Genomic DNA, 10,568 nt, shown 5'->3' with positions numbered 1-10,568 from the left:
GCCACGTAACAACATATTCATGGGATCAGAGGATCAGGATGTGGATATCTCTGAGGAGGTATGAGCTGTGTGCTATAGCTATAGTTTTTTGTGTGAGTGATAATTATATTGTGATTTGTTTTTCAATCTTTTTCTTTCAGAGATACATGCTGTGTAGAGATAAAAGGATATGACATCTGAAATTTCCTCCAAAATAATACAAGAGAGGAAAAAAGATGAAAATATAGATGAAACAAAATTGGTCATAAAGTGATAATTGTAGAAGCTGTGGGTTTGGGAAGTAAAGATTCACTAAGCTTTTCTGCCTACTTTTGAATATGTGTAAAATTTTGCGTCATAAAAGTTAATAACCAGGGCCAGTAGATGACGTAATTGTTAAACCACTGGACTCCCACATGGCTGACTGTGATTCAAGTTCCAGATCTGGTAGTTTGAAAAAGTATGCTGGGTATATGTGTGTGCATGCCCAAAATCCCAAGAAGAGAATGGAGGAAAAGGGATTGCACATGGCCATCCCCCCAGGGGTGATTTCTCACCTCTCCTCTTACTGTCTCTCTAGTTCCCTCTGTGGTGTGGACACGTGTTCTATGGCAAAAGCCAAAACAAAAGAAAAAACTCGAGTTAATAACTGAACGAATGGCCAAGTTAATAATAATCCTTAACATAAGTTGAGCAATTCTATGTGCCAGGCACTATTCTAAGTGTCTCATTTACATCATCTCATTTGATTCTCACTCTGCAAAGAAAATATTAATAGTCTCATTTACAAGTAAGAATCCTCCTACTCTGATAGGAAACATAACTTGCTCATGTGTTCTAAAAACCAGGTGCTATATCCAGGTTTCCTTTGATTTCAAAGTCTATATTATTGCTTTGGTCTGAAGGTTTTCATTTTCCAGCCCAAAAACTTATGTTGAAACCTAATCACCAATGTGCTAGTATCAGGAGGTAACGCCTTTGGAAGGTGATTAAGTCACAAGGACAGAGCCCTTGTGAATGAGATTAGAAAGGGGCCTAAGAGAGAGCCCTAACTCCTTCTACTATGTGAGACACAGGAAAACAGTGCTGTCTGTAAGTCAGAAATGGGCCCTTACCACAAGCATCAAATCTGCTTTGCTCTTGGACTTTGCAAACCCCAGAACTGCAAGAAACACGTTTCTAGTTGTTTATAAGCTGCTCACTTTATGAGTAGCTTTTATGGGTAGTATTTTTTTACAGCAGCCTATACAGACTAAGACAGTTTTTAATCATGATTTCAAGTGCAGTCAGCAAATACAGGTTAAAAGCCTAATAAGGCACTGATAAGGTGACATTGTTTAGAAGATGCTTAGTGTCAAGTAGATGGAGAGCAAGAAAATATTTGTCAGACTGCAAACGTTTACAAATCACGAGCGGTACATCATTTCAGTTCTCTAGATCTCAGGGTGAGATTGTGGAACTCCAACCTGCAAATCTTAGAGAAAAGTAGGGACACTCAAATGAAGTCATTTAAGTAAAAGTCATTATGAACAGTAAAGTGCTCTATAAGTGAAAAGGACAAATGCAATAGCAATAATAATGTGGTTGAAGATGAAAAGCTCTTGGCCCACATGAAAGATAAATTTTAGTACACTATATCCTATTCTAAGCTCTGTGGCTTTTTTCCCTCATGAACGTTCCTTCAGTGAATTCATGTGTAGTGAGGCTGACCCTAAGAACAGTCACAATGGCGACACTTCCGAGTTATTGCGGGGAAACTCAGTCAACACAGTGAAGGCTCCTCTATCTTAGAGACTGTGCTTAGTACGCAGGGAAAGTCATGAATGATGACGGGGAATTATTTTCGATGTAATGACTAGGAAATTGTGACATGATTTGTTAATAAGGAGACAAGAAGATGGCAATGGTTGTACATTGACCTCCAACATGATAACTCTTGGGCATCTGGTTCTATGTGATCTGCCCCGACCCCCACACCCTGTGCATACATTCCATAGTCTGGTCTCACCAAAAATGCAATTTCTAGGAAAGTCATGCCATCTCACTGCCTGCTTCTCACAATTCTCATGCAAAAACATTCTTTTCTCACCCCATTGTCTGGCTCTTAATTGTTCTTCAAGATTCAAGTCAGCTCTTTCTTTGGAAGACTTTCCCGATTCAGATCCAAGTTGAATTCTTTTTCTTTTCTTTTTTTTTTTTTTTGAGAGAGGTTTTTGCTATAGGGCACGTGCACTCACCAGAAAGACAGAGAGAGACAGAAACAGAAAGTGAGAAATCACCCCTCACGGGGGATGGATATGCCACAGTCCCTTCTCCATTCTCCTCTCAGGATCTTGGACAAGCACACACGCCTAGCATGAGTTTAAGCCACTGGATCCAGGCCTCTAACCACAGTCAACTTCATGAGAGTACGACACAGTCATTACACCAACTGCTGGTCCCCAGATCCAAGTTGAATTCTATATCCTGTCTTCGGCTTCCATAAAATCATATGACTTCCAAACTGTATTCTAGTCATCTATTTTACTCAGTATCAAGTGCTACTGAAAGCAGCATTGACTTTCATCCCTTTCTCTTTCTGAAGCCTACAGAAGAGCAAAGCACACAGTAGGTGTTCTGGGATTATCTAGTGAATGCAATAATAGTATGTCATACAAATATTATTTAACCTACTTCTATTTTAAGGGGTTATTTCATCCTTTGGGGTTTCTTTGTTGAGCAATGCCTTTGTTGTGAACGTGCAAACACAGAAACAGCAGCCTGAGACTACATGGTTATCACAATCAATTTGAGGGAGCACAAGATCAGGGGGCATAGCTCTATTAGTTATGTAAGACCAATTGCTATAACATATATCATCATTGAATTAATACAATGGAAGTTTATTTCTCACCCACATAAAGTTTACTTCCCACTCATGAACCTCCTAGAGATGATTTTGATAGCAAGGGATAGAGATGTGGATTACACTTAGGGATAGTTCTGCTTCACACACGTATACTGGAAGCCATACATACCTTAGAGAAGTTTTCAATACCATCTGCAGTCCTTGGACTTCAACGTCATGCCAGCAGGGGGCGAGAGAGAGGACTGTCTGAAGGAGGTTTTCACAAGTCAGGTCATTAGGCATTGGTGCATATCACTTCTACCCATATTCCACTGACTAACCTCATTGTTTGCTACACCTGACTGCAAAGGAACCTGGGAAATGTAGTCTAGCTATGTGCCCAATAACAAGAGAAATCACCTTCAAAAACCACTAGCAATCTCTGCTGCAAGAGCTGTAAAGTGGGGAGTACCAAAAATGAGGATGAGAATAGGCAAGAGAAGAGAGAGGGGAAGAGAAGGAGGTAAGAGAAGAAGGGTGAAGGGAAAATGGGAAATAGCAAAGGAGAGTTGCAGGACTGGTGTAATACAGCCTCTACTCCACTGTGCCTCCTAAAGTCTCCAGTGTACTACATTGTTCAGAATGATTGTCTGTGAGTGGGTGTATCAGAAAAGGGACTAGGACTAAAGAATGATGACGAAGCTAGCACATGGGTTATAGAATGAAAAGCTGAAGAAACTGCATGCTTCTTCCAAGGATGATGCTCATTATCAGAACAAGACTGACACTCCTTTTGGCTAACTGCCTCTGGATCCCATTCTCAGAACTTCCAAGGAAATCACAGTCTTTTTCCCCCCCCCCTTTTTTTTTAAAGGAAAAGTCATTAAATGAAGACCCTAGTAATGGAATAGCTGATTAAGACCTAGTCTGTAAATCTGTGTCTCTCTACTCTACCCACAGAGTTAAACATGAGACAAGAAAATGTGAGCCCTGGAGCACTCAGAAATTGAGAAAGCAGCTTTCGTTTATCTCCTGTCTATTATGCACTTGCTTTATCTCACTAAATCCTCCTAACCCCTCAGCAAGGTATGTGTCATTATCTCCATTTGCAGATGAGGAAGCTGCAATTACGAGAGCCACATCACTGGTAAGTGGCAGAATAGGAGTAAGAATCCAGGCTGTTAATAGTTATCAACAGAAATAATAAAAGGTAACATTTACTTAGTACATCCTATGTGCCAAGTAGGATACTAAGAACTTTAACCAGCATTATTGAATTTTAATCCTCAAGACAAACTATGAGGACGGTACTAAGTAGTATCCCAGTTGTGGATGAGGAAATTGAAATAGAAAAGGCAAATCTTTTACCCAGTTTTCTTAGCTATTAGGCACTAGGGATGGTATTTGCACATGCATCTTCTGACTATGAGTTTGTTGGATTAATCTTCTCTCTCCCCACTCTCCAGCCCAAGACCACCTCTGCCAATTACATGCCTTGGCTTTCTCACAGCTCATTGCCACACACAAATCCCCAGAGGAGGGAATATATTTCGGAATCTTCACATCTCAGAAGATCATTTTACGATCTTCCCATTCCAAATGACCAACTATCCCAGTTTGCCTGATACTATCCTAGTATTAACTTAGAGAGACCTTCATCCTGGGAAACACCTCAGTCCTCAGCCAACTGGGGCTGTTGGTTACCCTACTTCTAACTCTAAAACCTATGAGTTTATGAACCTTCTGTGAGACTCTCTTTCTACTTTGGAAAGAGAAAGATCAGTTGTACAGACCCTTAGAATTTCACCTTTTCTCTCCACTAGTCAGAGGTAAGTGACAAGTCACCCACACTACTTTTTCTTTTCAACCCACCTCCTATAACTGGCTATGGAACGCATGTGAAAAATCTGACACCCTTGGTGTGAATGAGGATCCATAGCATTCAATGAGTTGTATAGTTTTATTGTCTGAAGGCTTTAATGGGAGTCCATTCTACATTTTTTTGTAAGTCATCTAAGTAGTGCATTTGAGATTAGGCACCATTAGACATTAGCAAGTCTCTCTGACCTGTGCTGTTTCTGGGGCCATATTGGCTGCACATATTTGAACACTGTTTAGATTATGACTCTAGATTGTCAATTTGAATGTGGCACAGAAGTGAGTTAGCTTTAGAGTTGCCATAATCTGAAATGAGAGCATGTTAGCAGAATTTCTGAAGAGGAAAAGTCTTCCTGGGTAAAATCTAAAATTTAAGCAAAAAACAACTATTACCAATTGCCTCATGCTTCTGAGGTTTTATTTTAGGATTTTAGTCCTTGAATGTACCACCTGTAACAAAATTTGGCATCCTCTGTATGTTAATCAACTTGGGCTGCTATAACAAAATACCAAGCATTGAGTGACTTAAATAACAGACTTTTATTTCTCACAGTTCGGGAGGACGGGAAGTCCAAGATCAAGGTTCCAGCTGATCTTCTTTCTAGTATGAGCATTCCTGTTGATTTACAGATGGTGACCTCCTCACTGGGCCCTCTCTTGGTGGAGAGAAAGAGAGCTCCTGTGTCTCTTCCACTTTCTCTAAGGACATTAATTCCATCATGGGAGCCCAGTCTCACAAGTTCTTCTAAAGCTAATTACCTCCCCAACTTCTTCTAAACAGAATTATTTCTTCCAAATACCATCACATTGGTTGTTAGGGATTCTCCATAGGCGGTTTTATTTTTGTTGTTGCTTTTGAGGGGAGCACAATTCAATTCATGATGCCCTTTTCAAGGAACTCCAGAGGTTCTTCCTCAGAATTAGTAATAGGTCCCCACTGTGCAGGCTTGTCCAAGGCTCTGCAATTGATTGTGCTTCTCCTAGGGCAGATATGGAAAGGGTTCGGGGGGGGAGGGGGGAGGCAGTTTTGTTTCAATAAAGTTCTTATTTTGGAATAATTTTAATTTTACAGAACACTGTAAAGATAATGCAGAGAACACCTATATTCCATTTACCCAGCTGCTCTTATCATTAACATCATACATTACCACAGTACAGTTGTCAAAGCTAAGAAACCAACATCAGTGGTTATTTTTGATAAAACTCTCTTTGGGGATTTTATCAGTTTTTACATCAATGTCTCTTTTCTATCCCTAGATCCAATCCAGGAAACCACATTGCATTTAGTCCCCTCTAGTCTGGGACAGTATCTTAGCCTTCATTTATGTTTTGAGAATCACTGGTTGGATATTTTGTAGAATGTCCCTCAATTCAAGTTTGTTTCATGAAAGGCCCAGTTTTTAATCCAGCAATACATTAGCCTGGATTTTTATCTTTCTCTGACAAGGTGACCCATGGATAAACAGGGTCTTGGCTTCTCTATGTAGTATCATCTACTTTATGAACAGAATTTCTATAGTTGCGTGTTACATCCTGTTCTCATTTACTGAGGTACGGAAGGCTGTCTAACCCAGAGGAAAGCTTGTAGGCTTTAGATCGATGGAAGCCTAGACTCAAATCTTGACTTCATATTTACTAACTTCGGTCTGCTATGAGGCTCAATTTAGTCTTACACACACACACACACACACACACACAAAGAACGAAATGTTGAGTTCAGAGTACAGTCATGAAGATTAGACAAGCTATGCATATGGCATTTGCAATATTATGTAGCACATGTTTAATTATCATCGGTTTATTCCTACTACATGGGTTCACTTCAGTCACTTTCTTGTGAGCTGGCCTCTGAATAGCATCTGTTGCCTTTTGTTTAGAACAGAACATATGGAAAACACAGACTGGGGTGACTGACTACCCATTTCGCAAAGCCCCCCAATAGCCTTGTCTATGTGATTCACTTTTTTCTTATCGTAACAGACCCTTTCTTCCTAATCATAGGAGAAACATGTAACCTATGTAGGCAAATAGTAGGGCCCCTCTTCTCTGGCTGTTGGAATTGGTCCAAGCCCAACCAGTCAAAATTCTTCCATGAAACTTTTCTCCTTCCAGTTATTAAGAGAAAGTTCTCTGTCCTCTCTAGTCATGTAGTTATAAAGATGAACTACTCATAGCCACTCTTTCTGCCACGTGCAGCCTCAGAGCAGGACACTGGCATGTGGGAAGAGAGGACTCTAAGAGATGGAGAGGAAGTTCAGTGGAATTCTAACACTTGACTGCCATGATCCCTGAGGTCAGTTCACGTTCAGCCTTTCCCCAGATTGGTGACTTATGCAAATAATTTTTTTCCTTAAGCTAGTTTGGGTTATATTTTTATCCAATGCAATTAAAAGAATTCCAATACATTGTCTTTCTGAATGGTGTTGCTTTCTGTCACCTGTTCAAGGTGATTGGTTTCAAAACCTGTTCTCTTGGGACCAGCAGATGACATAATGGTTACTTTTCTAGACTTCCACATAGTTTTCAACAGTTCAAGTCCTGGACCTGGCAGCTTAAAACTCATGTCGAGCATGTGTGTGTGCATGCCCAAAATCCCAAGAGGAGAATGGAGGAGAAGGGACTGCGGTATGGCCATCCCCCCAGAGGGTGATTTCTCACTTTATGTCTCTATCTCTGACTCTCCGGTGAGAGTTAAAAAAAAAAAAATCCATGTTATCTTTTCCTCCATTCTTTGTTGGCACCAAAGGGTTCTGTTTCTGGCCCTTTTTCTCAACACTGATTCTTTTTTTTGTTTGTTTTTAAGAGGTTTTGCTATAGGCTGCATGCACTCTTTAGAAAGACAGAGAGAGACAGAGAGATAGAAAGCAAGAAATCACCCCTCAGGGGGAATGGCCATACTGCAATCCCTTCTCCTCCATTCTCCTCTCGGGATCTTGGGCACTCACACACACACACCCAGCCAGGTGTGAGTTTAAGCCACCAAGTCTAGGACTCAAACTGTGGTCGACTACATGGGAGTCCAGCAACATAGCCATGACGCCAACTGCTGGTCACAACACTGAGTCTAAAGTTAAAAATGTAGATTACTGTGACACAGACAGCCTATTAAAGGAGCAAGAGTCAAAACCTTTAGACGCCCGTCTATGAGGATAAGCTGAGAAGAAGTGAAAGCCTGTGTGATGGCCAGCATTGTTCAGACGTGGACTTCGGAGCCCATCAGGCCTGATTCAGACCCTGCCTCTGTCACTCACTAGTTGTATGGCTGTAGGCAACTTAACTAATTTCTCCGAACTCCAATCTTTTAACTTAAAAATACATTTTTCAGGGACCAGCAGTTAGCCTAATGGCTATGTCGCTGGACTCCCATGTAGTCTACCGTGGTTTGTGTCTCGGACCCGGTGGCTTAAACTAATGCCGGGCGCGTGTGCATGCGGGCCCAAGATCCCAAGTGGGGGATGGAGGAGGGGGGATTGTGGCGTGACCATCCCCCCTGGAGGGTGATTTCTCGCTTTCTGTCTCTCTGTCTCTGTCTTTCTGGCAAGCACACCCTATAGCAAAAACCTCTCAAAAAAAAAAAAAAAAAGCAAAAACATTTTTCAGGCAGTTTTTGTGTGGATTCAACAAGATATTATAGGTATGATGTCAAACATTGTGCCTGATATTTTGCTGATGCTTAAGTTTATAATATCAATTAGCAGTAATGAAGATTAAATTCTTTGTTAAATGCCTGAGTCCACCAATCCATTTTAAACTTGTGAAAGATGAGCTCGTCAGACTTCGTGTGTATCCTGAGGTAGGATGAAGCACACTGATCACAAAGTGCTCTTGTCAAAACAAAAGAGGTGTATCTGAATCAAATCAAGCCTTGGGAGCTCACTTATTGGACGTAAGGCATGTGACAGAGAAGCCAGCGAAATGAATCTACAGGAAAGCAAAGAGACACATGCAGGATGTAGGCCATAGTAATGGACGGATGCTTTGATTTACACAGTTAATCAATGACAAAGGGAGAAAACATAGGGGGCGGAGGAAGACAGAGAGAGGGAGGGAGAGGAGAGGAATGAATTGTGGTTATCCTATTATCTCCCCATATACCCCAGAGGTACTTGAAATAGCCGTGGATTTAGAGCCAGATGACCTGGGTTCATACTCTCCATCAGCTACTGTCACTACAGAAATGGGGGAGACTGGTCAAGGGATGGGAAGGCAAGAGTTACTAAGTCTGAAGTGAGACAATGTATAAGAAATACATACATAAGATGTTGTATGCATTGTCTCATTTAAGTAGCAATGCAGAGAGTTACTGTAATGCACACCATCTCTCTCCCTTGCTCAGGCTGCTGCAGGTGTTTCGAGCCTTTATGTAGTCTGTTTCTTCCCATCCATTAATTCGTTCATTCAACAAAGTTATACTAGTAACATGTGCTCTGGCTGGAAGCTAGCATAAAGACAGTAAGAACAAGTTTCTGCCCCAGGGCATTCATGGCACAATGAAAGTATCATGGGCACATCAGGATATAAAGGTAGATATGGGACCAGCAGATTGGGTAATGGTTACATCGCTGGACTCCCACATAGTAGACTTCTGTTTGAGTCCTGGACCCAGCAGCTTGAAACTCACACTAGGCTTGTGTGTGTACGTGCCCAAAATCCCAAGAAGAGAATAGAGAAGGGATTGTGGCATGGCTATGCCCCCTGTGTGGGGATAATTTCTTGTTTTCTGTCTCTGTCTGTCTGGTGAGTGCACATGCCCTATAGCAAAAATCTCTCAAAAAAGAAAAAAAAAGGAAGAAAAAGAAGAAAGAAAGGCAGAGGCAACAAAATGTGGTCCAGGTTTAGACAGGCAGATACTGTTTCAAAACCAGCTCTGCCACTGGGCTTTGAATTCACATGAATACACTTTCCACCCTTTACACTCTTGCCCTCAGCTCTGGGAGACTGACCTACAGGAACAATTTCAGTGGGCTCTGTGCCCCCTGGCTCCCTACTGGATTTGGCCCCCAGACTCTGGAGACAGAGAGAAGCTGGCACTAACACTTTCTCCATTCAGGGTTGACTTTGTCCTACAACCTGAGGTCCCTGATCCTCTCAAGGTAGCCTTCTGGATACAATTCTCTCCTTCCCTTCTCCAGATAATCTGTGAGTGATAACCCTCCCGCCAGCTAGTCCTAGACTACTGCACTGTCCCTTGTGGTTTCCTCACACCTTTTAAATAATCCATTATTAAACTCCTTTTGAAGCAGCCTCCTTTGTGCAAATCATCAGATTCCTGTTGGGACTCTGACTAATCCATAGGGGAATCTTGGGCAAGTCTTAAACTTCTTGAGCCTTTGTTGACTTGTCTGTAAAACAGGATTAAGTATAATCCATGCCTCCTGGTCCTAGGCAACTTCAGTTAAGAAGAATGTTGTGGAATGAAAGAGAACTGGTTGGGATTTTAATCTTACTTTGGCTCTTAAAAGCTGAGTGACCTGAGGCATTTTGCAACTTTACAAGCTAAGGGATGTATAGTGATCCCTTTGCAGCTCAGTTCCTTGTGGGTAAAAGGACTAGAGCAAATGTTCAGGGGTAGCTGGCTGAGATCTCCAACATGGGAACAAAGTGAAGGAACTATGCACCACTCTGGCTGAGAACTGCCAACCCATGAGGTATAACGACCCCAACAACTGTTTATGGAAAGGCTAGAGCCAGGACCAACAATTGGCCTAATGGCTATGTCGCTGGACTCCCATGTAGTCAACCGCAGTTCAAGTCCCAGACCTGGTGACTTAAATTCATGCTGGGCACATAGGCGTGTGTGCCCAAGACCCTGAGAGGAGAAAGGAGGAGAAGGGATTGTGTCATGGCCATCCTCCCTGGGGGTGATTTCTCGCTTTCTGTCTCT

At 41.8% G+C, this 10,568-nt stretch overlaps 1 long non-coding RNA gene across 1 annotated transcript in view; it reads right to left on the bottom strand.

The window, feature by feature from the left end:
• Positions 1-5,236: 5,236 nt before the first annotated feature.
• Positions 5,237-10,568, bottom strand: part of LOC102482381 (uncharacterized) — a 17,905-nt gene continuing 12,573 nt past the window's right edge. Inside the window, exon 3 of the long non-coding RNA XR_335050.3 lies at positions 5,237-5,664. This is a non-coding gene — a long non-coding RNA (uncharacterized LOC102482381). The remainder of the gene's footprint in view (positions 5,665-10,568) is intronic.

Source organism: Tupaia chinensis, unplaced genomic scaffold (genome assembly GCF_000334495.1).
Source record: "Tupaia chinensis unplaced genomic scaffold, TupChi_1.0 Scaffold000328_1, whole genome shotgun sequence".
Taxonomy (NCBI): domain Eukaryota; kingdom Metazoa; phylum Chordata; class Mammalia; order Scandentia; family Tupaiidae; genus Tupaia; species Tupaia belangeri.
This window is presented reverse-complemented; position numbering and strand designations above follow the sequence as displayed.